The sequence below is a fragment of the Jaculus jaculus genome, chromosome 6 (assembly GCF_020740685.1).
Source record: "Jaculus jaculus isolate mJacJac1 chromosome 6, mJacJac1.mat.Y.cur, whole genome shotgun sequence".
NCBI classification, from domain to species: domain Eukaryota; kingdom Metazoa; phylum Chordata; class Mammalia; order Rodentia; family Dipodidae; genus Jaculus; species Jaculus jaculus.
In genome coordinates, this window is record NC_059107.1 from 15,198,361 (window position 1) to 15,222,054 (window position 23,694).

General features: G+C 43.3%; 1 protein-coding gene across 4 annotated transcripts in view; it reads right to left on the minus strand.

The window, feature by feature from the left end:
- The window catches only part of Ebf1 (EBF transcription factor 1), a 410,419-nt gene that overhangs the window by 150,307 nt on the left and 236,418 nt on the right, over positions 1-23,694 (minus strand). The window lies entirely within an intron of this gene.

Genomic DNA, 23,694 nt, shown 5'->3' on the forward strand with positions numbered 1-23,694 from the left:
CTCCTAAATGTTCTTCTCAGACTCCTGCTGTAGACAAAAAGCTATTTGTGATTGAGGAATGACCTTCCTGCCTCAATGCCCACCTTGATTCCTGGGATGGTTCCATAGTGAGATTCATGTGTTTGACTTGTGAAGGTGATCACACTGCAAGTCAACAAGAGAGATATCATCCATGTTTGTGTATCTATTTTGACTCTCAAAAATGTCCTGATGGAGCTAGAGAGATTGCTTAGTGGCTAAGGTGTTTGCCTGTGAAGACTAAGGACCCAGGTTTGATTCCCCAATACCCATGTAAGCCTGATGCACATGGTGGCACATGCATTTGGAGTTCATCTGCAGTGGCTGGAGGCTCTGGTGTACCCATATATTCCCCCCCCTCCCTCCCTCCTCTCTTTTTCCTCTCTCTCTCCTCTCTTTTTCCTCTCTCTCTCTCTCTCTCTCTCTCACGCACATAAATAAAGAAAAATAAAATATTTTTAAATTTCCTCAGGGGTCTACGAATGTAACTCAGTTGGCAGAGTACTGGCCCAGCGTGCAGGAGGGCTTGGGATTGATCCCTAGCACCACATAAACCATGTGCGGTGGTGCATGCCTATAATCCTTGCAATTGCAAGGTAGAAGCAAAAGGATCAGTGATCCATGGTCACTTGGAGCTACATGAGGCTTTTTATAAAACCAAAAAGAAAAAAAAGGCCTGGATATGTGGTCATGACATGGTCGCCCTATTGCTTTCAATCGCTCATGTAACTGTCACAGTTGCTAATGTCCATCACAGAAAGGTAGTGGGTACTGACAGTATCATGTTAAGGCATTCATGTGGGCCACCCACAGTTAACCAACCACTCTATCTGTCTGCGAGGGGAAAATAAAAGACTTTAAAGGCTGTCTATGTCCTGTAATCCCTTTTACTTTTAGACCTACATGTGTCTATGGACTTTAGGCTCCAAAACATCAGGATGCACTAAAACTCAAGTCAATTAAATTCTTGTAGGGAACCTCTTTTCTTTACCATTTGTTTCACGTCGCATCTACACTGGAATAAAACTGCCAACTCAACACAAATAACTTGTGAAGAAGTATCACCATGTGAGGCCTGCATTGGAACTGAGTTTTCAGCACAATTTCTTTCAGCAGAACCCTGGGGTTCATCTCTCACAAAGCCTTCACACAAAGACCCACCAAGCTCAACCAGCAACTGAGTGCTAACCCCAGCACAAGCTCTCTTCTCCCTGGTCTCCTGCCGCCTGCCAGGGTGGAAACGTGGCATGGGAGCACTCTTTAGAGGAAAACAATGAAGATTTTTAAATGTAAGCATCTTCCTAAAGTGACCCTTATAAATACCGCACCCCTTTCAAGCACCCGCAGTGAGCTGGTCTTTGATGACCCCTCCTTCCAGGCCGTCTCAGAGGCCACAGCTTATCTGACTTTCCTCTAAGATTCGTGACTCACGAAACCCTGTTGTGCACCACGAAGCTTAACAACACTGCGTCCCTGTCCACTGCCCAGAGCAGCCTGGCTACAGCACAGGCCAGCCACTGACTCACTCATGTCTCCTGTCAGTGGGGCAGTTGTACTGTGTGTCCCTCTGAGCCTCTGATATACACAGCTCTTGGAAAGCAGTGCACATGGGTCCATCAGGTGTCTGGGGCTCAGGTCTCTATCCAAAAACACCCGACAAGTGAAGACCATTTGCTTCTTACAAGGATGGCTATTTATTTGAACACAAGTCAAGACCCCCATCCTATTAGCAATGAGCTTTGGTACGGTGTGGTAGAAAAGACGCAGTCCTTATAGAAATACCCAGAAAAGGACTTGCAACCCGACTCTATCAGGCATTGCCTTTGTGACTTTGAATAAGGGCCTGAGACTCAACTTCCCTTATCTATAAAGTGGGTATGAAAATGGTGGCTACCTTACAGGAAATTTTTCAGAATGAACCGAGACACTGTGTACCCACAACACCACTAGGCCCAGTGGGAATGCCAGTCGCAGGTGCTTAATGTGTGCCCAGCATGGTGCTGAGAAATTCAAACACATTTTCCCACTTCATCCACCACAAGACTCTCCAATAAACCCAATTTTATTCATGAGAACACTTAGAATCAGAAAAACTAAAGGTAAGTAAATGGGAATCTAGAATTCCAACCCTGGCAGGGTCGTCCCGGGAGCTGGGCTCACAACCATCATGCAACAGGAGTTTCAGCGATTCTACAAGCCATGCAGTAATGATATTAATACTAATTGCACCACCGATGGCAATTACACTATAATAGCAATTGTACTAATAAGAGTGAGTAGGAACAATGGTTCTACTAAGAGGAAGAGATAGGATTATTGTTTCCCATAAGGCAACACCGTGTTGTGGAGGGGCTTCTCCGCTGGGCTGCCTCCAGCAGCCCCCCTGCCTATTTCTCCCGGGTTGATAATATTTGCCGCCTGTGTGTCTTTAAGCCATTTGAGCCTAGGCCCGACAGCCAGCTTCGGGTTGTGCTAGAAGGAGCTGTCAGCACACCCTCTGGCATCCTCAAGTCAGACAACTGCTAGCCACTGTGAGGGGTTCCATCTGGTGCCAAAATGGGGTTTGAAAGACAGGCAAACAGGACGCGGGCTCTGCCAGAGAGAAACAGAATCAAGGGAGCAGGGGATCTGCTGCCTCCAAGATGAGTACGGGGGAGGCGCCTGTCAGCAGCCCATCGTTAGCACAAAAGCTATGCCGGGCACACACCAGATCCCGGTTACCCTAAGCTGCCCTGTCACTTGGCCTGCTGGCAAAACCCCCTGTCCACCCTGCCCCCTCAGCAGTGGGTCACTTGCTGAAACTAAAGTCTTGACCATCTGTCGCGGGAAAGACACAGCCGTCAACTGGTGCCTGGGGCCGCACACAAGCCCTTATGTGGCAAAGATGCTCTGAAGGGCCAATTCTTTTCGGGAAAGCCAGTCCTACCCCGGGGACAGCCTCAGGAATTCTCTCAAAGCTTTCCCCTAAGTACCAGCCAAGTGTCTGACCCTTTCAGATCACACCTCCTTAAAGGAACTCAACGGAGTTAGGAGGAGCTAAAAATATCCTCAGCAAGAGGAGTCCGATCCGGAGGACGATTTATCAGGCTAGATGTAGAAGGCATGTGTAAGCCCAAAGATGCATGCGTATCTGCTGGGCTGTGCGGAAGATCTCTGATTCCAAAAGGGCTTTTAACAAAGTAGAGGTTAATGTAACACAAAACCTCACTTTTGTCTAAGGAATTGTGTGGCGGGTGTATTTGATAATGCGTTGTCAGGAGAAAGAGCATGGCTGCCTTAGCCCAACTGTGGGAAACTGACCCACAGCAGGACAAAGCCACTATTGACCCTGTAGAGTTCCAAGAAGTTCCAGAAACTCCAGGATCAAACTCCCTTTTTTAACTTGTCTTTTTTTTTTTTTTTTGAGGGGTGACATGGGTAGGTAGCAAGAAACCCAACGCCTTTCTGTTAACGTTCAGCAGGAATAATACCATCACATGTCCACACTCTGTTATTACTCAAAGCACTTAAGTCCCCAGAATCTCAATGAGTCGTCACAGTACTGCTATACATTCGGCATGCCAGGCATCAACAAGCCCACTTGAAAGACATTCAACAGAAATAAAAGAGGGAGCTATAATTCAAAATTAGTCTTAGCAACTAGTCATGATTGCAAGTTTTCCACAAATTACAAGACTTTCAAAGTGACTTTAACTACCCCTTAACCTAACCTCCCCATTTTGCCTAGGAGAAAAGCAATGGTCAAGAGACACAATTATGTTCTCGCATAATGCATGATGGCTATGAGAGTTTGAGCTGTTCACCACATGCCCTGGCAGTTAGCTGAACGATCTTTCTAATGTGACATTGGCTCCTCCACTGCCCATCCAGCAAGAGCAAGCAAGCACTGGAGTTCATGAACGTTTCAGTCTACCACTTCAATTAAGGAAAGTGACAGTCATAAAACCAAAAGTGGCACCCCATTAAAAGTTTGTATTTAGAGTCATCCATCAGGCTGACATAGGACATCAGCCCATTTTTGAACTAACTGAACTAGACATGCATATTGTAGAAAAAAAGTGTGATATATTTCATTGCATTTTACCTCAATATATTCAGTATCTATCTTGAACCCTACGCATAGCTTCCATGTAACTATCACATGTAACTATTAGAGAACAAGTCTCCAAATAGAAAATTAATTGAATTACCCAATAGAATTACACTCTTCTTCTTTTTAAATTTTATTTATTTACTTGCAGAGAGACAGAGAGAGAGAGAGACAGAGAGACAGAGAGAGAGAGAGAGAGAGAGAGGGAGAGGGAGAGAATGGGCACACTGGGGCCTCTAGACACTTCAAACATACTCCAGAACCATTTTGTGCATCTGACTTTACGTGGTTACTAGAGAATCAAACCCTGGTCATTTAGGCTTTGCAGACATGGATCTTAAGCACTGAACCAAGTCTCAAGCCTGAAGATAGTTTTTTTTCTTCTTCTTTGAATGCATGATGCCTAGCAGCAATGAATTCTGATGACTATTTGTTCAACTCAATAGAATCTAGAACCTTTCTTTGGCTAGATGTTGGAGGTTTTCATCATAGAGACAAAGGTGGAATGTTCTGGACAAGTGAGCTTGGAGTAGACATTAGACAAATTTGGGTCAATTTCAACAATTCCCTGAAGCTCAGTGGCTTTCAGAAAATGTGAAGATGATTGCATTTTTCTCATACTTCTGGTTAGTTTTCGTTGTAGCTATAGCTTTGTGGCTTAACTGTGTGACTTTACACAAATTATTTATTTTCCCTGTGCCTCAGTTTTACTTATCTGTAAAACTGGAGCAATCAGAACCCATATTGGACTGCTAGCAAACACTAAACAAGATATTATAATTAGAAAGCTGAACCTATTCCCAGCAGAGAGGAAGCAGAACTCCTCACGGTCATTGCTCAGCCCCAGCAGGTGCATGCTGCCTAGAGTAAGAGATGCTGAGCTTTTCAGCTATGAAATGTATTGTGTTCCTTGCAAATGCCCAGGTTAAGAAAGAAGCAGAGCCCTAGACACCCAGTGAGAACTACAGGTCTCACTGATGAAGTATGGAAAGCAGAGATGATCACCAAGGGAAAATGACGACAACTACGCAACAAAGGCCAATACATAAAGGGGAGAGGTGGGGATTAAATCATGGGGGGCTCCAGCTCCTCAGAACTGAAGGTCAGGGCGCATGCAGTGAAACTGTTCGATAGGCAACAGCTTGTACATCATTAATTGTTATGCAAAGCATCTCGGGAGAGCTGGACTGAGCAGGCTGGGTTTTTATCTCCCCCCAACCCAAATCCTGAAGAAAGTCACGTTTGGTCGTTCACAGCTGCTCCCCTAATGTCCAGGCTGGAAGGGAAAAGCAACAAGGCTGAGCTAAACCAAGATATAAAACACCCCTCTGCCATCTTAAGACTCCCTGAGAGTTCCCCTGACTTATGTCCACAGATGGTGATACGGCAGATGATCCTTCCCCAGAATATTCAGAACACGGGGAGGCACTCTGGCCTGATGTAAGGAAACAGCTGTCCAGAAACAACTGCAGGGGTGAGGAAGCTGCTCTTGCGTGTGCACTGGTGGTGGGGAGGGAAGTACCTCATGGGTAAAAGGACCTCTTTGGAGGAGACTTTGCCCGGCTTCCATCAATTGTGCCCCAACCTTCACAGTGGAAAGTGTTGCTTGCCCTGTGACACCCCCACCCCCAAATAACTAAGAGAGTTGCTCAGAAGAGTTCTCCAAGTGGAAAGTATTTAACCAGCAAGCACCTATCCACACCAAGGACACTTAAGTGACCTCCCTAACATACTCACTCCTGCCTAAGGGGTGAGGAGGACAGAGTCTAAGGAGGCCATGGCGGGACCCCCACACCTAGGAGGCAACTGTTCTTTTCTCTCCTCCCACTGCAAGGCAGACTAAAACTAAGCTGGGGTGCTACCTTGGGGGTCCCAGTGGGGAGAGCATGTGTCTGTCCCATTATTGGCCACTGACTCAAAGAAAGTTTACAATCTTCCCTAGCCAAGTTTCCCATTCTGTGCCCCGCTCCCTCCCCAAGATCTTACACACATCAGAAAAGTGTGCTAAGCCTAAAGAGATGAACATGATCAATTTGAAAAGGATTCATTACCTCAGAACTCAGAGCTTGGTTCTGGTGGGAAGACATAATTAGTGGCAAGAATTTGAAAGGAAGAAGAAAGAACAAAGGGTGTTGGAATACTACAGCAGATGGCTAAAGAGTTTGAAAAATTGTCGGAGGAGAAGCACACCAGTACAAATAAGTCTCTTTATGCTAGAAGCCAAATCTGAAAAGCAGGGAAAGGGTCAGAAAGGGTAGAGAGAAGACAACCAGAAGCCAGGGGGGAAACCATCAGAGCGAGGGGCCATGGCTTAACCCTGACTTCTGCCAACCTGGCCAGACTGCTTCCCAAGGCTTGACCGGCCATTAAAGAAGAAGGGATGGCCTGTTCAAAGACCTGCAAGTCCCTGTGTGGCAGAAAGGATCAGCTTTAGCCAGTCTCTTAGAGACTCCCAAGTGACAAGGCTTTCTGGCCAAAGTATGTAAGGTACGGCCACCCCTGGGAAGATAGGTGAAAGTTGGCATGTAGCAGAATGTGGCAGATAAAAAAAAACAAAAAAAAAACAGTGTTAGTTTGCTCTCCTTGAGTCTGGGGACAGGGTATATTTGTCTCAAACCAATTCCATTACAAGGAACATGGAATGCAGGGAATGGCTGGACACAGAGCTCTGGCAGTCTACAATTTACATCCATCAAACTCTACAGGGGTGTGTGTGTGTGTGTGTGTGTGTGTGTGTGTAATGTTTGTGTGTTTATGTATATAAAAGATACCTATATATCACAGGTAGAGACTTTATGCTGGGACATGGATAACTGATGTATCTTATTATGCCCATTGTCATCAGCACGTTCAAAATTGGAGCCAACACAAAATGTTCTGGCACTTTGAACTCAAATTACACTGATTATAAATGCAAGTGTGGTTCAGTTTTGCTCGTGACTACTCTCTGTGTGTCCTCCACAAACATTTAAACCCTGATAACAGACCGGCAGATTGATGTGTAATCCAACCAAACCCAACATGGAGGACAAGGGCCAAAGCGAAACCAACATAACTCAAGCCTCACGGAGAAGTCACAGTGAGCACCCTGGTAAGGGGTTAGTTCTACTAAATGTGGTTATATTACAGTCACTGCCTCTGAAAGTCTTTCATGTAAACAGAAAGTTACAGGTGGAAAACAAAAGGCTTTAATAGACTCTTGTGAAATATATGTGTGTTTAAATTTCTGAAGTAGATTCATTTAGAATCTGATGTTTGAATTTCACTTTTCCCTTGTAAGAACTCAAAGGGTTTCATTATTAATTTCTTCTGTGGAAGTGACAAATGTCATGCAGAGCTCAAGATATTTAATTCCATAGTAACTGAGGCTTTCCCTGGACTCTCAGCTTACTATTCTTTTCCAGATTTTATGAAGAAAATGTTCATTGTTATTTGAACATTTACTTATTCAATCACCAAATTTTCCCAGAAAGCACAACATGTACTGATTCTCCCTTAATACAAGGTTAACTAAGTCCACTCTGGCTTTAGTTCAAGTATACCTCCAGAAGAAACAAAAAAGGAAGGAAAGGAAAATATTTAAATTAAAATTTCTAGAAAACTTTGACATTTAGAAGATAGCGTTTGAGGAATTGCCAAGGAAGGCTGAGTGTCTTTATAATATTAATCTGTTTAAGTGTTTTAAAGGTGTCACATTAGTGAATCTTTTTAAGTATTTTATTTATATTTATTTATTTGAACAAAAAAGAGGCAGAGAGAAGGAGAGAGAGAGAGAATGAGCCCATCAGGGCCTCTAACCTCTGCAAACAAACTCCAGATGCCTGCGCCACCTTGTACATCTGGCATACGTGGATCCTGGGAAATCGAACCCCAGTCCTTCAGCTTTGCAGGTAAATTCCTTAACCACTAAGCCATCTCTTCAGCTCCAAGATCAGTGAATCTTTTGAAAAACCCAATATTGCCTATAGTGTACCTATTCAGGCACATTGCTCACCTACTCTTCTCCCAGCATTCCTTGCTTTAGTCTCATCAAAGTACATCCTTGTGCCCTGAACAGGAAGTCTCCCCCATGCCCTCACCCTGGGCTGCAATATCTGCAATGTGAAATATGGTCTCCCCGCCCATCCCATCCCAGCTCTCCATGATCTCACTCACCCTCCCAGCTGCAGCCTACATGCACTGCACCACAAACCCTCCCCATAGGCCCCAGGCTAAAACGAATCATTTCCTCCTTCACTACGACAACACTTGCACTACAGCTGTGCGCAATCACCCATCCTTCCACAACACTGCAGTCTCCTTGAGGACACTGAGGTCAGCTGTGCTCGGAAAGCACCAAATGAACGCCTCTAACATGAACAGTAAATGTTCATGAAAGCTAACTTTGAATCATAACACAGTGATGACTTCTTCTTTCCATTCTGAATTGTCCATGTATAGGCATTGCTTTAATTAAAAAATATGGGGCTAGAGAGATTGCTTAGTGGTTAAGGCACATGCCTGCAAAGCCTAACAACCTTAGTTCAGTTCCCCAGTACCTATATAAGCCAGATGCACAAAGTGGCACACACATCCGGAGTTTGTTCGCAGTGACTGGAGGCCCTGGAACACCCATTTTCTCTCTCTCTCTCTCTTTCTCTCCCTCTCTCTCTCTCTCTCTCTCTCTCTCTCTCTCTCTCTTTCTCTCTCTCTCTCTCTCTCTTTTCTATATCTCTATGATTGCAAATAAATGAAATATTATACACACATACAACTTGAGTGTTGTGAAAAAGCAAAGTGAGTATCATTGAGCACTGAACCTATGGAAGGTTTCTCTCAATTCTGCAATAGATAAATTGGGAAATAGAAGTTATGAGTGGTATTCTCAAAGTCTCTGGACTCTGAGATTTGTCACTTAACTCAAACAGTAAATAGGTACCCACCTTACTCTCTGTGACCGTGTATGAACCTCACACATATGTCATTCATAAGCGAGCACATGGGTGTCATTCATATCTTACTTCAAACTCTCTCCACATCAAAGTTGAACATGTTATCTCTAAGTTAAACCTGCCCTTATTTTTAAAACATTTACTGTAGCCCAAAGGGATAAAAGGCTGCATAAGTAACAGTCAGAAATGGATCTCTTCTCTAAAAGTCTACATGCCATTCTGCTGATTTGGTTGGAATCCAATGCTTGAAACACTTAATGATGTGTATTCCTTCATTCAGCTTACTTCCCTAGCTCATTCATTTCTTCATTTAGCTCATCCTCCATGCTACAAGTTTATACTAAACACCTGCTATGTGCCGAGCACTACACATGCAGAGGCAGCCCAGCCCCTTCCCTTAAGGAAGCTCCCTAGAGGACAGTTCTCAGGCTGTTTTCCTCAGAATTACCTGTGAAACTTGCCCTGGTGAAGCATTGAGAACATTCTAGTACACAATGAATCTTAAGAATTAATAACAGCTGACTTTTAAAAAAATCAACAAAAATGTCTATCCTGTATGATAAATGAAATGATGGAGTTATGTGCCAGAAAGATAGACCTGTAGATAAAGAACAGACAGTCTTGTAAAATTATAAAATTTTATCCCAAATTTTTAAAAATGGGTATAATTTTATATCACTGAAACTGAATACAAAACTTGAGTCAAATCACCGTTTGGTAAAATGAAAAACTGAATTCCCTCATCTCTCTCCTCTCATCCCAGCACAAGTCACAGAGGAAAAAGGGGGTGACATATTGCCAGAGGTATGTAATATCTGTCAAATTATTGCTGTAAGGAAAATAAGTAAGCTCACCTTTTTTTTTTCAAAGGAAGGGAGGAAGGGAGGGAGTTGGACATAAAGGTTCTTCCTTCAGAAAATGGTATGGACTCTTTCCAAGGATGAAAGATATTAGGGAATTGTTGCAAATCATTACCCTTCTAGAAGTCATACTTATTTGTCCATTCACTTTCTCTAATACACACTCCCTAGTCCTAACCTCAGCATTTCCATGTGTTGCCTGCCCTCCCCTGGGTTCACACATCATTGGGATAATGAATTTAACTTGAGAAATGGCTTCCATTGAGAACAATCACTGCATTCCAACATGCCACACAAGATGGGTTCAGATATGAACAAGTGGCTTCTTAATTTGGATTTAAAGCTTGGGACCAGTCTCCAAATAAAAATGACCAGTGAGCCCTGTGCCCACATAGCACTGACAATAATCTCATGAGCTCCCCATTATCCCAGTTCATATTATGGACAATCCAATAAGTCTGTGTGTTTGAGTCCATAAAGAAAAATCTAAAAGGAAATTTATCATTTTGAAATCAGAATGCAAAATAGGGCCTGACACTTTATTAAGCACGATTTCTCATATCATAAGGTTGCTGACGGAAAATGAAAACTGAAGCATTATCATAGATGAACAATGACGCCATTTAGGCTTTCTGAAGGAGCTTTGTAGCTCCCAGGTCACTCGCTCTCTCACAACATGTCATTCTTGCACAACCTCAGTTTGAACCAGAAACACTGGGTGTTGGGGAGGGGCAAAGAGCTCTGAAAAATCATTTACTTTAGCATCCCAATTTCTCATCAGTAAAACACAGGCTGCTAGAATGGGAGAAGAGCTTAGAAATTATCTAGTTCAGGGTAGTCTTAACCAGGAGCCCACAGAGGGTCTACCTAAAGTCTATGAACACTCCAGGTTGTATGCAAATCAGAGCCCTGGAGCTGTTCAAAGGAATGAGGTCTAGAGCATTCTCAGGACTGAAGAAGGAGTGTCAGAATTGATTGTTCAGAATTCCTTTGCTACTGCTTGAACACCAGTTCCCCATTCTCCTTTCTAAGAACTTTACCCCTATCCATGAATCCTTGAATTCCAGAGACATCCTCCCTCCTGACTTGGACCCAGAGAATGCATGTAACTGGATCTCAGGACATCACAGTCCCTGGTTGTATGATTACTTCAGAGATGGGCATGTGTTAAGACAGTTGGGCCCTGACTCAGCTAGCCTTGTGTTGAGTAGCTTTAAGAGATGAGAGGAATGTGGAAACCCATGAGGCTGGGTTGCTGGGAAACTGAGTGTATTAGAGAGGTTAGAATATAGAATGTGATCTGTATGGATGCAGCCTAACAGATCACAGGGTGAGTGAACGCTGATAGATGGGGAGATAGGAAGAGTTCTCATCCTCCAAGGCCCCTCCAAGAAAGTTGAGGTGAAATAGAAATGGAGATTTGGACTGAATCTGGAAAGAAGGGAGAGTCTCAAATAGTATGTGTGGGAAACTGAAAGGCAATCTTACTGAATTCTGGTAACTTTTGGGCTCTACACCTGCAACAGTCTTATGGTGTCCACTTAAGTATTGTTTTTAAGAGTAGCACTTGAGCACCAGGTGTAGCAAAGTTTGCTTTTCTCCCAGTGCGTTGTGGCAGCTGAGGTATTCGGTGAGAGAAAGTTGGAGAAAGCATCTGGTCCCGGAAGCACGAGTGAAGAAGGCACACATTTCCCAGTGTGAGGCTCTCCACAGACAGTGGGCAGAAGCACAGAAACTGCCAGCACCCACCTGGTCCCAGCTGGATTTCCCAGTGCACTTAACTCAATCAGAAGCTGTATGTCTTAGCATTTTACGACCAATTAACCATGCAGGCAACAGAATTTGACTCTGTCTTTCTCCTTGCCTATAAGAAGTCTGTGGCCTCAAAACACAGCCATTTGGAGCTATGCATGACAGAAGGCATGTCAACTCAGTGCATGCCATTGAACCCCTCTCCCATGGAATAGGCCTCATGGCATGGAACGCCCATCTTGACATGGCAAGGCCTAACCTTACTTACCATGTGCCAGGCACTGAGAAACACTGTAATCATTCCAATGAATAGGACCTGTCCATAATGCCCATTTCACAAATGAATACATTGAGGCCAGAGCAAAATGTAAAATAAAATAAAATTAGGTCACACACACCGGAGGTAAAATAGGGATTTGAGCCTATGACATAGTACATAGTAGACAGAGATCAAACTCTTTACAGAGCGCTGTCTGCTTACCCATGGTCTTCTGGTATTTGCTGACGTAAATCTTGTATAGCAAATAGGTATTCAAGGGTAGGGAGATGGCTCAGCAGTAAAAGGGGCTTGCTTGAAAGCCTACCTGTCCAGGTTCAATTCCCCAGTAGCTTTGTAAAATGCCAGATGCATGCATCTGGAGAACGTCTGGGGCAGCAAGGGGCCCTGAGTTCACTAGCTCTCTCTGTCTCTCTTTCTTCCTCTCTTTCTCTTTCTCCCTCTCCCCCTCCCTCCCCTCACCAATAAAAATAACTGTGTATATAGAAAAGAAAATAAACTTAGACTAAGTTCTATCAGCCATAGTTCTTCGTTAAGTCAATAATTATTTTTAAAACCTGTGCCTTTTAAACTACACTTCACTTTTAAATACATTCTTAACTAGTATTTCATTGATCTTCACAGAAACTCTTGAAGGATACGATGGGGTCTATATGAAGTCACCCCAAGTGAGGGGTGAGGCTGGGGAAGCTTGATGAGGTCAAGTGTTACGGCCATGGTCATGGGCTGAGCCATGACAGCCTTGTTCTTGAACACCCGGCAATGAAGGCTGCTCTTCCTGTCCACAAATATGGCTGGCTCTTTCCCACTCTGGGCTCTGCAACCACCTACTTCTAGCTCCTTCTATCACTCAGATCTCCCTTGGTGGACATCTCCCCAGTGACACTGTCCTCTCTCCTTCCCCTAGAGTCCTCCTCTTAGTCACCAGCATCAGGATCACTTCTACCCAGAGCCAATCATGGTGCTGGACCTGACCAAGAAATAGCTGCTGCATGAAGAAGTGACCGACAGCCTGGTGAGTTCCTGACTTTCTGAATGTTTCAACTTTTAATAATGAATGGCTGACAGGATTTTTTTTCTCCCTTGACACTTTTGGCCAACCTCCTGGTATAGTAAAGGATGAAAGTAGAGTCTCAAGGAGCCACTCGGGTGGGACCTCTCTCCCTGCCCCATCCCAGACACACAATTATTCTTTAATGTCTTTTCAGTAGACTCAAGGTTGGCTCCTAAAATATGGTAGGAAGACCCACAGGACATGGGAGAGATGTTATGCGGTTACAAATAAGTATTTTACTTGTTAAAATACAGTCTATTAAGTCAAGAAGGACCAAGAGGAAGGATTCAAAACTAAAACAAGGTCTCTCCTGAGTTTTCTCCCCCTTCTAGGACTCCCGCTTGTGGCTACCACTTATAAGGATGAGGCCTTCCCCAGCTCAAGCCAAAAGGTCTCAGAGCGCGCGGGTCGGCTTGAAGCTACAGTGTGTGTTCTCGCAACCAGTCTGACCCCTTTCAGTGTTTCAAGTGTTATTTTTCATGAAGAAAACTCTTTGCAGTAAAGATTAACGATGCTGACACAATGTTCTGAAGGCAACTAGCCTGGGAAAGTGTGGTTTTCATGCATGCTTCCTTGAACTACAGGATCAAGTTTGTATGTTGTGGGGTGCCGATGATTCTCAGCCAAGATGACTCAGAACACCGGTGTCCTTCGGACCATGGTTGCTTTCCTTGTTTAAAACATTGTTCCAAAGGTTTCAAGTTCACAGGAACCTCATACTCCCCATCCTCTCACCCACACTCTACCCTACCACAGTACTCCAGATAAAAAGCAGCTGAAGCCGGGCGTAGTGGTGCACACCTTTAATCCCAGCACCTGGGAGGCAGAGGCAGGAGGACTGTCATGAGTTCAAGACCACCCTGAGACTGTATAGTGAATTCCAGGTCAGCCTGGACTAGAGTGAGACCCTACCTCTCAAAACCAAAACAGAACAACAACAACAAAAACAGCCAACTGAATCACAGGTAGATAAAGTCACTTGCTTCCAGAGATAGCTCATGGCATGGATAGTCAACATGGTCTGTGGTCAGGAGCAGGGCTAAGAATGTAGGTACTCCAGGCCACACTGATACCATATTTCTGTTAGTCCTTAAACATCACAAGGTAAATTTTATACACATGCCTATCTGTTTAAAAAAAAACAAACTGAAATGATATAATTTCCTCTTCTTCTCCCAAAAAAACAATCAGCCCTTTCCTTCATGATTTCCACCAAACCTTTCCAGCCCCTCACCCCCACCCGCCTCCTCAGAGCCTACACACCATATCGCCCCTATTTTGCACTTTCACATATGCCTGCAATTCTCCCTCCTAGAATGTTCTCCTGTGACCTCTCTGGTCTCTTCTCACTCAAACAGCAATCCATAGTCAAACACTGCAGGCCATGCCTCTGGATACTCCATCGCACCCTGTGGCTCTTACAACCTTTCCCCTCACTCTTTCCCGCTGCTCCCTGCGCCTTGACTGGCAGCGTGCTGAAGTCTCCTTTACTGCTAAGCTCTCAGCAACTTCTGGATTTCTGCTTTGGCATGTTTTTAGTGTCTTCTGTGTCTGTTGTCATCACACTGGCACAGGTTGTCAGGTTAGCAGTGGAGCCATACTCAGGTCTAACTCGCCAATTCCTCTGTGGTGTCACCTGGTCCCTGGCTGATGTGCAAGAGGAGGCTCATTTGATGGCAGGGAGTAGAGGAAAACGGAGGGGAAACGAAGGAACATCACAGGCCCAGGCATCGTCCTAACTCTCCCACAAAACTCTCCCACTCTCCCCAAGCCTTCTCCTCTACTGCCCCTTTAGTGACATAAGCACTCACGTTCCACATCTCTGTCACCTCAACAATCAAGTTCCCACTCATTCATGGCCCTAACTTCTGATCAGAGTCAAGACTTCAAGACCAGAAGTGCCATCAACATTCCAAGTAACCCCTTCCGATGCTGTGAATCATTGCACTAGAATTTCATACGTGGCTATTTATAGTCTTTGAATTGTTCACAGTTCTTCCCTCAGGAACTAAACAGAAAAGCAAGCTTTGGGGGTTTTGTGCCTTAAATAAGACAGTCCTTTTACCACAGTCTCATGATGGTGTTGGGGAGCAGTTTTCTACCAGACACAGAGAGAGGGGGAAATCCACTTAACACTGACTTCTTGCTTTTTGCTAGAAAGCTTTATGTTACTTCTTGGTCTCACCTAGTAGAAGGGTCACTGTCTTAGCTAGGATTGTGACAAGCCTCTCCAGAATTAGAGCACTTTATTATCACATTAGTACTTGAAAAAGTCACATAATTAACAGAATTTATCCTCATTTACTCAGTAAAAGCACTAATATTCTATCTCTCTGCCTCTCTCTAATTACTTTCTTTAAACACAACTTTTTCCCCCCAAGTTGACCCTTCGTGGGCTCATCTGCAGAAATATGTTAAGCTTTTTTTTTTTAATCCTCCACTCCATTTAAGTTGCTAGACTTTGTTCATTTGAATAAGTCTAAAAAAGCGCACCAAGGTGTCTGTCATAGTTCACACAATGCCTTTGAGTTAGCAGGTGTGACAATGTCATGCTTTTACCAGGGATCCTCTGTTCAGAGTAAGTGATGACAGCCACCAGAATTACTGTTAATTGTAACATGGCACTGGTGTTCCACCAGCGGTCTCTGGTAGTGAACTACCATTAGTTCAGGTGACTGAGAAACTCAGAAGCCAAGATGCTGCCACGCTTCCTGGACCTGCCACCCACATGCTCCCCTCTCAGGCACTGCTTCTGATCTGCTTGTGCATGCATGCGCACACACACACACACACACACACACACATTAAAATGAAGCTACCCTTAGACAACAAAGTCATCCTTAGGTAACAAACCCAGAAGCTATTATATTTGCTCTTTCCTTCTCTTAAGGCTTCCCTTCCTCTTTTCCTTCCTTCCTTCTTCCCTCTTTCCTCCCTTTATTCGCTTTCAGACAGCAAAGCATAAAGGACAGGAAAGGCTTACATGGCAAACATTTAGTAAAGGCTGAACTCCAACTGCCCTCCACACAAGGTGATGCACAACATGGCTGGGAAGATGGGTGCTGCGAAGAAAGGACAGGCTCTTTCACTTCGATGATACGTAGCTGCTGGGTGACTTGTAATGAGAGGACGATCTCTCACCATATGCCAGGATGAGGACCAAGTCAGTGGCAGCAAGACGATGGTGAGCATGGGTGGCTTGACTAATGCCTTAGACCATGAGCAGCGGGGTGGAAAACTCAAGGGAGTCTCCTGCCTGGGATACAAGGGGTGGAATATAAGAGGTATCTGCCCGGCCACCATTTCTCCTATTTTCCTGCTAACAGGCAAAGCAGCCCCATTTTGTTTTCTTTGCAAGAGGTGCCTGTCCATTTGATGTGAAAAACAACAGGAGAAGATTCATGTTTTATCCAAGGAACACACAGAAAGCTTGAAAAATGAGACTCTTCTCCAACCTCCAAGGTTTGCTCAGCGAATTCCCTTGCCTAACATTTCCTGCTTTCCTTCTCGAAGTCCCTCTATCCTTTCACATCTGATTGCAACTCCTTTAGACCACCCACCTTTCCCCATTTGGAGTTAATGTCTGACTCTTCCATATGCTCAAGTGCTCATGGTCTGAAAGTATCCTTCTTATGTATTTGTAAAAGGAATTTTATATCTGGGATATCTGTGCATGAATCTAACTCTTCTGCCCATCAACAAGAGAATCAGGGGATTGAGGCTCGGTCTAACCTCAGCAACAATGTGTAGGGAATGCTAGCTAAGACCAACTCACTTGTTCTTCCCAAGCTGCCCTTCACTTAACATTTGTTCCCACACATCATTTCCTGAACGTTTGCCATTTCCCACTCCAAGCTTTCCATGTGCTGTTAGCTCTGCCCAGGATGGCTTCTGCCTAAGGGAAAGAAATCCAGCCCAAAGCCACTGTGATCAAATTGACCAAAAGAACCATCTAGATCCCCACAACCTTTGCTTACAACCCACTAGTCCCTTCTGGCCTTGAATTTCTTGTCTGCAATAGGGACTGTGTGTACATAATTCTATTTCCTCCACAGTGCTTGCTCCAAGCCTGTTTGTTCATCATTGAATGCTGAATGGACATTGACTGGATATTTTGTTTTGAGATCTACAGAGAAATATGGGAAATATTCATGAATGAATTCCTACAAAACTAACAATAAACTCTACTGCTAATACTAACGATGAAATCACCCATGACAGACATTATTGAACGACTAGTATATGCGAGGTAATCTACCAAACACTATTAATATCATCTTATTTACTCTGCATAGCAACCTTTATGTGGCAACTACTAAGACATACACTATTCATGGCTCATTTTTCTTTTTTTATTTCTTTACGGTTTTATTAATGGTGATGAACCTAGGGCTTCACACATGCTAGGCCAGTACTGTACCATTAAGCTACGTCCCCATTCTTTTCCACTTTTGATTCCCAGACGGTGTCTTACTAAGTTGACAAGGCCTAGCCTTGAAGTTACTCTGTAGCCCAGGCAGACCTTGAGCATAGAATTTTCCTGCCTTAGCTTTCCCTGCACCACCAGGTCCACCTGAGGGTCCATTTGTCTGAGGTCACACATCTAGGATATGAGTGGAAAAAGCTAGGATTCAAATCCACGTCTAAAGGCAAAATCTATGTGCTCATTAAGGCCACTGTGTCTATCTTACACTGACTCAGAAGGTATCTGGAAGGATTGTGAAGGGTGCCTTTTCCCTGTCCAGCCTGGTTCTTGTACACAGGAATGAGGCTGTGGAGTATAAAAATTCAGAGTTTAGAGCTAAGCTACCATAATGTGGAAAGGAGCCACTTCTCGTGGTTTTCACTGGCAATGGACTTGGGTGCCATCTTGGAACGGTTCTTTTGGTACAACAATTCAGAAGGACAAGTCAGCCCTGTGATCTTGTGACCTCACCCCTGTTACATGCTTTTCCTCAGCCTGCATGATCAGTTACACTGTCAGAGAGTTGCTACTTAAGGCTTTGCGAGGTACAAAGTTCCTTCTCTCTTTCCCAACAGCCCCAGGTCTATGATACACATGTCTAAGGGCACCATCTCTACCTCCAGATGCTCTCATCCTTATCTGTACATCCACCTCCAGGGTCCTTCACAGAGGCTGACTCGAGGCTTCTCACCTCCAGCTGTTCTAGAACATCGGCGCTGTGAAAGAGCACACATTCCAGGGCCTGGTGGATTAACCTCCAAGATGACACTCAGTTGTAGCTTTAGCCGCCCTAAATTCTTAACACAAACTTTGACAGCCAGCTCTGATTTAGGAACTTAACTGTAAATCTCCTCTTCTCTCCTGCACTCGCTAACAGGGTGAAAAGAATCAATTCAGACCTTTTCCCCCTTACTTCTGTCCTGAACTCCCCTGAGGATTCAAGGCAGGGATAAGAACTTCAGTCACCACAAGCTTCACTTAAAGACAGACTTAAGAAAAAAAGAAACTGGAAAGGGGGAAATATTAGTAACATCTTCTATCACATGCTAAGTACTAAAGAGGAATTCTGGGTGATAATTCTGGAACATTTTATACAAAGGAAAACCATTCATTTATAGATGAAGCCAGCTAAATAGAATGTAAAAAAAAAAAAAAAGCAATAATAACTGAATTTATGCTCAATTCTTAGAGCATTCTGAACCAGTGCTGAGCTCCCACCATGAGAACACATCTCCTTTTACTCAAGTGAGGATCTGCAAGGGTATTTTCAAAAGTAAATAAATGGCCACAAAGAATTAAAAAAAAAAAAAAAGATCAGTAAAGAATTGAGTCTCTCAAGAACATCCTTGACAAAATAAACCCCATGTTTACGTACAATCCTTCAGTTGGCGTGAGAATCTTTCCTGCAACTTAAAACCGGTGGCGCAGGAGTTGAGAGAAATGTCCGGAATTAGCTTAGTCAAACGCTGCCTTAAATAAATGCTCCTCTGATGCCTAACAGAGTACTGGAGCCAAAGTGGTTTGGTCTGACTTCAGCTATTCCCATATGTTAGGCCATCATGCGCTGCACAACCTTCTCTTTGGTTACTTCGCGTCTGAAATACAGACTGCTCTAGAAAATTCTAGGTGGTATTTTTTTTTTTAAAACGGTGTCTAGAGTTTTCCTGGTTATAAAGACTGAGTTTTTATTTTTTTTAAAAAAGAGAGAGGGCTGGAGAGATGGCTTAGCGGTTAAGCGCTTGCCTGTGAAGCCTAAGGACCCCGGTTCGAGGCTCGGTTCCCCAGGTCCCACGTTAGCCAGATGCGCAAGGGGGCGCACGCGTCTGGAGTTCGTTTGCAGAGGCTGGAAGCCCTGGCCCGCCCATTCTCTCTCTCTCCCTCTATCTGTCTTTCTCTCTGTGTCTGTCACTCTCAAATAAATAAATAAATAAATTTTAAAAAAAAAAGAGAGAGAGACTATTTAGAACTTAGGGCTGGGAAGATGGTTCAACAGTTAGCAGTGCTTATGCGTTACAGCATCTCATCTGGCCTCTCAGTTCAACTCCCAGAACCCATGTACAAAAACTGAGTCTAGCCATGCACTTTGTAACCCCAGTCCGTGATGGAAGGAGAAGTGAGGATTCCGCTCTGGGCTGAGGAAGAGATGCTATCTCAAGGAAATACACAGATGAACAGCCAACATTCTCCTCTGTCCTCTGAATACATGTGTACGGGTACACACATGTATACATGTGCATACACCATACATCCCACACAGCACAGTACACACATATTCTAACACCCATGCAAAAAGTATTTAGAACATAAAAGTAATAGAAAATAAAAACTGCTTATGTCCCATTTCTTCTCAATTTTACATTTATATGAATGGTATAACCATGTTTAGATTTTATATCCTTTAAATGTTAAGTAACTTTCAAAATGTGATGCTTTCTTTATCTCTGTTTTTTTTTTTTTTTTTTTTTTGTATTCAACCTATCTCCTATCATTGATTACTTTCAAGTTTTCACAATAACAAATAGTACTTTGGTGAACCTCCTTGTGCATAAAATTTTACATTCATGACTATTTCTGTAAAACAGTTTCCAAGGATAAGAATTATTTGGTCTAAGTGGCAAATTATTGAGAGTGAGTACGAAACTGTTTCATCTGAAAATGTTGATAGTCTGAGCTTCAGCTACACTGAAGTTGAGAAAACTCCAAAAAGTGGTCCTTACTGATCAGAATTCTGATCATTTAAGTTTCAGGGACATCTGAGTTTATTTAAAAAAAAAAAAATCCCAGGAGTATTTATTACATAGTTATCTCTGGGTACAACCTGCTTCCACCTGTACCTTTGGTCTGTGTCAATGCCCACGGGAAAAGGGTTCAGCTACAGTGAAGCAAGTTCCGTAGTGGACCAAGCTACCACCAAGACATCCCAAGAGAAAGCTGGCTTTGAGTGAGTGCTGACCAAGCGACTCAACTCTGCCCTGAGAGATCTTGTCCTTCACAAAGTTGATTCAGCACAAGCAGCTTATTGGACATAAAGGAAAATTCAAAGCAAAGGACCTATTACAATGTGGGGGTAATCACAGTCACAAAATTCTCCCCAGAACTAGTTCAGCAAGCGCACCCTTGGGGGACACAAAGCCTAACATTCTCTGGCAATTGAATTCCAGAAAGTCCGACTTTAATTCCTGATGGTTTATTTTTCTGAGACATAGACTTCAGGTTCACTGCTGCTTCTTAAATTTAGTCATGATCTCCTTCCTTCCTTCCTTCCTTCCTTCCTTCCTTCCTTCCTTCCTTCCTTCCTTCCTTTCTTTTTGTTTTTCAAGGTAGGGTCTCACTCTAGCTCAGGCTGGCCTGGAATTCACTATGCAGTCTCAGGATGGCCTCCAACTCATGGCGATCCTCCTACTGCTGCCTTCCAAGTGCTGGGATTAAAGGCATGCGCCACCACGCCCAGCCTTCTTCTTTTATGTTTTCATTTAATTTTTTTTTTCTGTCTCATGACCAAAAGCCCACTAAATTCTCCTATGCTTCCCAATACCATGTCTCCCCTCATGTGGACACCCATATAAATAAGAGGAGTAAAGGAAGGAAGCTAGTTTAAAAAAAAAATCTCTCTAGACTTCTAGTTCCTATTTGATGATCAATGTCACATAATTATGCCCAATGATACCTACATAGGCATGAACAGAAAAGCTCAGAAAGATCAGGGGTCTTGGGTGAGGTTACAAATCTAACTTGGACCAAACTGCGTCTCTGGCTCTCTTCCTAGAAGACCACCCTGGGTGACCCAGTGTTGGACCTGAATCCCTCCAACCAGGTTTTATTCTTCTTCAAAACCTTCTTCCAGAATGTCTAATAGGCAGCAGAGAGTCAGGGCCCCCTATTTCTGAGGTCTATCTCCCTGACTTCTCTGGCTCAGAGCTGAGGGAGCAGAAAGTGAAGACAGACATCTCCAAAGCTGCGTAAATCTCTCACCTCAGGAATATCATCATTTTTCTCTTGTCACAACCCTTCTAACCTAATATTTGACAGCTCTGATCGGGTACTGTCCAAACATTTATTAAAACATTTTAAATGATGAATATATCCAATTATTACTATTAATGCAGCTAATACTGACTAATGAGGGGGAAATGCAGGAGCCGGTGTCCCGCAATTCATTACCCCTGCCTTGTCAACAATTCAAAGCCCGAAGCCTACTCATCCATACCAGGCCCTGTTATATTTCACACGTCACTTTTAATAAGTCACTCAGTGCCTATAAATTAATGTAACATGTCGGCGTTTATGAGTGCGGCTTTGTCGCTGTTAACAAATGATGCTCTGGCCCAGTCTACAACAGCTAGGCAGTGATGAATGGTAGAAGGTGATTTCTTTCCAAACTATAAACCATATGCTAGGGAGTCCAGTAATACGCAGATAGCCACACACTACATACGTCTAAGCATCCACAGACACACTCACTAACAAAGTACACACATGCGGGAACAAATGAGAAATAAATATGGTATGCTGTTCATGGAGATGAGCTGTGTAATAACCTCTTTTTTTTTTTTTTCCAAATAGTAAACAGGTAACACCAGGAGCCATCAATGCCAGTCAGTGTCCGTTTCAAATTCATTGTAAGTTCTGGTCTGTTGCTCCTGGGTCAGGTTCCAGGACAATCTAATATCCCACTGATAACAAAGGCCTAGAGGTATGGATGGAAGTAGGAGAACCCACAGGGCTCCCCGAAACACCTGCAGTTAGAATAGCCTGCATTTTTACAGTAAAAGTGATGGTCATTGGGTGATGGCATGAATGGAGGGATTTACTGGCTTCTAAAGAGACCTGAATAATTTATATTTCTTTGTAAGTCATGTCTACATCGTTGACAGAATCACTGGTGGGTAATGTGAGTATAACTTAACGTCCACCCTTTCAGTTAGCTCAGTGTTCATAAAGGGCAGTGGCGTTTCTTTAACTGTGTCCTGGTTTTCTTTCTTTGCCCACATCAGACAAAGTTCTAGTCTGGATTGTCACACACTTCTATCAAGTACCAAACACAGTGACAAACTCTGGGGGCCAAGCAGGCCAGGAATTTCTTTGGGAATCCAGCAACTTACAAGGCAACAGCTTTGGGGGCTGGGGCAAGCTTTTGGAATAGACAACAACTCCACCTGCCTGGATTTTAGAAAAGCATAGCTCTCCTTTTTTTTTTTTTGTTTTTGTTTCATTTTGTTTTTTGAATGTACCAACACTTACTTCCATAGGATTAGATATTTTGTTATTTTACTCCTGTCATCCTCAATTTCAGTTGGCCAAATAAGAGCGAATTAAAACAAGTAGATAAACCATATTCTTAGAGAGTTATGAATAGATCCTACAGGCCTCCATTATGAATCCTGCTTGCCAAACTCTTAGCCACTAAGAATTCATAGCCTCAGATTTACTTATGGCTCTCTACTCACCTATGATATGCATAAGGTATCATCACTACTTGACCATAAAAGTCCTTATATAGATTTTACATCACTCTCTGAAAATACACTGTATACCTGCAAATTCCTTTGATAGTTTTGTCACAAGGATTTCACTCAAATAGTGGCCAGAATTCAAATTAGAGTTGTGTAACAATCATTACAAAATGGTTCATATAAATTACTGTACAAACCCCAACATTAAATTAAAATTGATAAATCATACCCTTGAGAAATAAGAGTCTAGATATAGATTTTTGTTCTATAAACCCAGGATTTAGAGCTTAATCTTGTGTGTTTGTAAGTATATACTGATAGCTAAGTTCTTTAAATTTATACATTAGAAACAGACAAAAAAAAATAGTTGGATTTTTTTCATCTCCTTAAAAAAAAATCAACCAAGGGCTAGTGACAGAGAGCTCAGAGGTTAAAGGCACTTGCTTGCAAAGCCTGCCAGACTGGGTTTGAGTCCACAGTGCCCATATAAACCCAGATGCACAAAGTTGTGCATGTATCTGGAGTTCATTTGAAGTGCCAAAAGAACCTGGCATGCCCATACTCACACTTTGTCTCTCCCCCCTTTGGGTGTGTGTGCACACTTGCATGCGCATCTGTCTTTCTCAAATAAATAAATAAATGAAAAACAAAACGGTCAAACATTAAAAGGACAGCAAATGCAACAGGAATGTTTCTATTATCACGTTTATGAGGAAAGGATTTGTGTGGCACTTGGTCTACTATTGCCCAATTTGTTTTTCTGGGGGCTATAAATTTCTAGTACAAATCCTGAT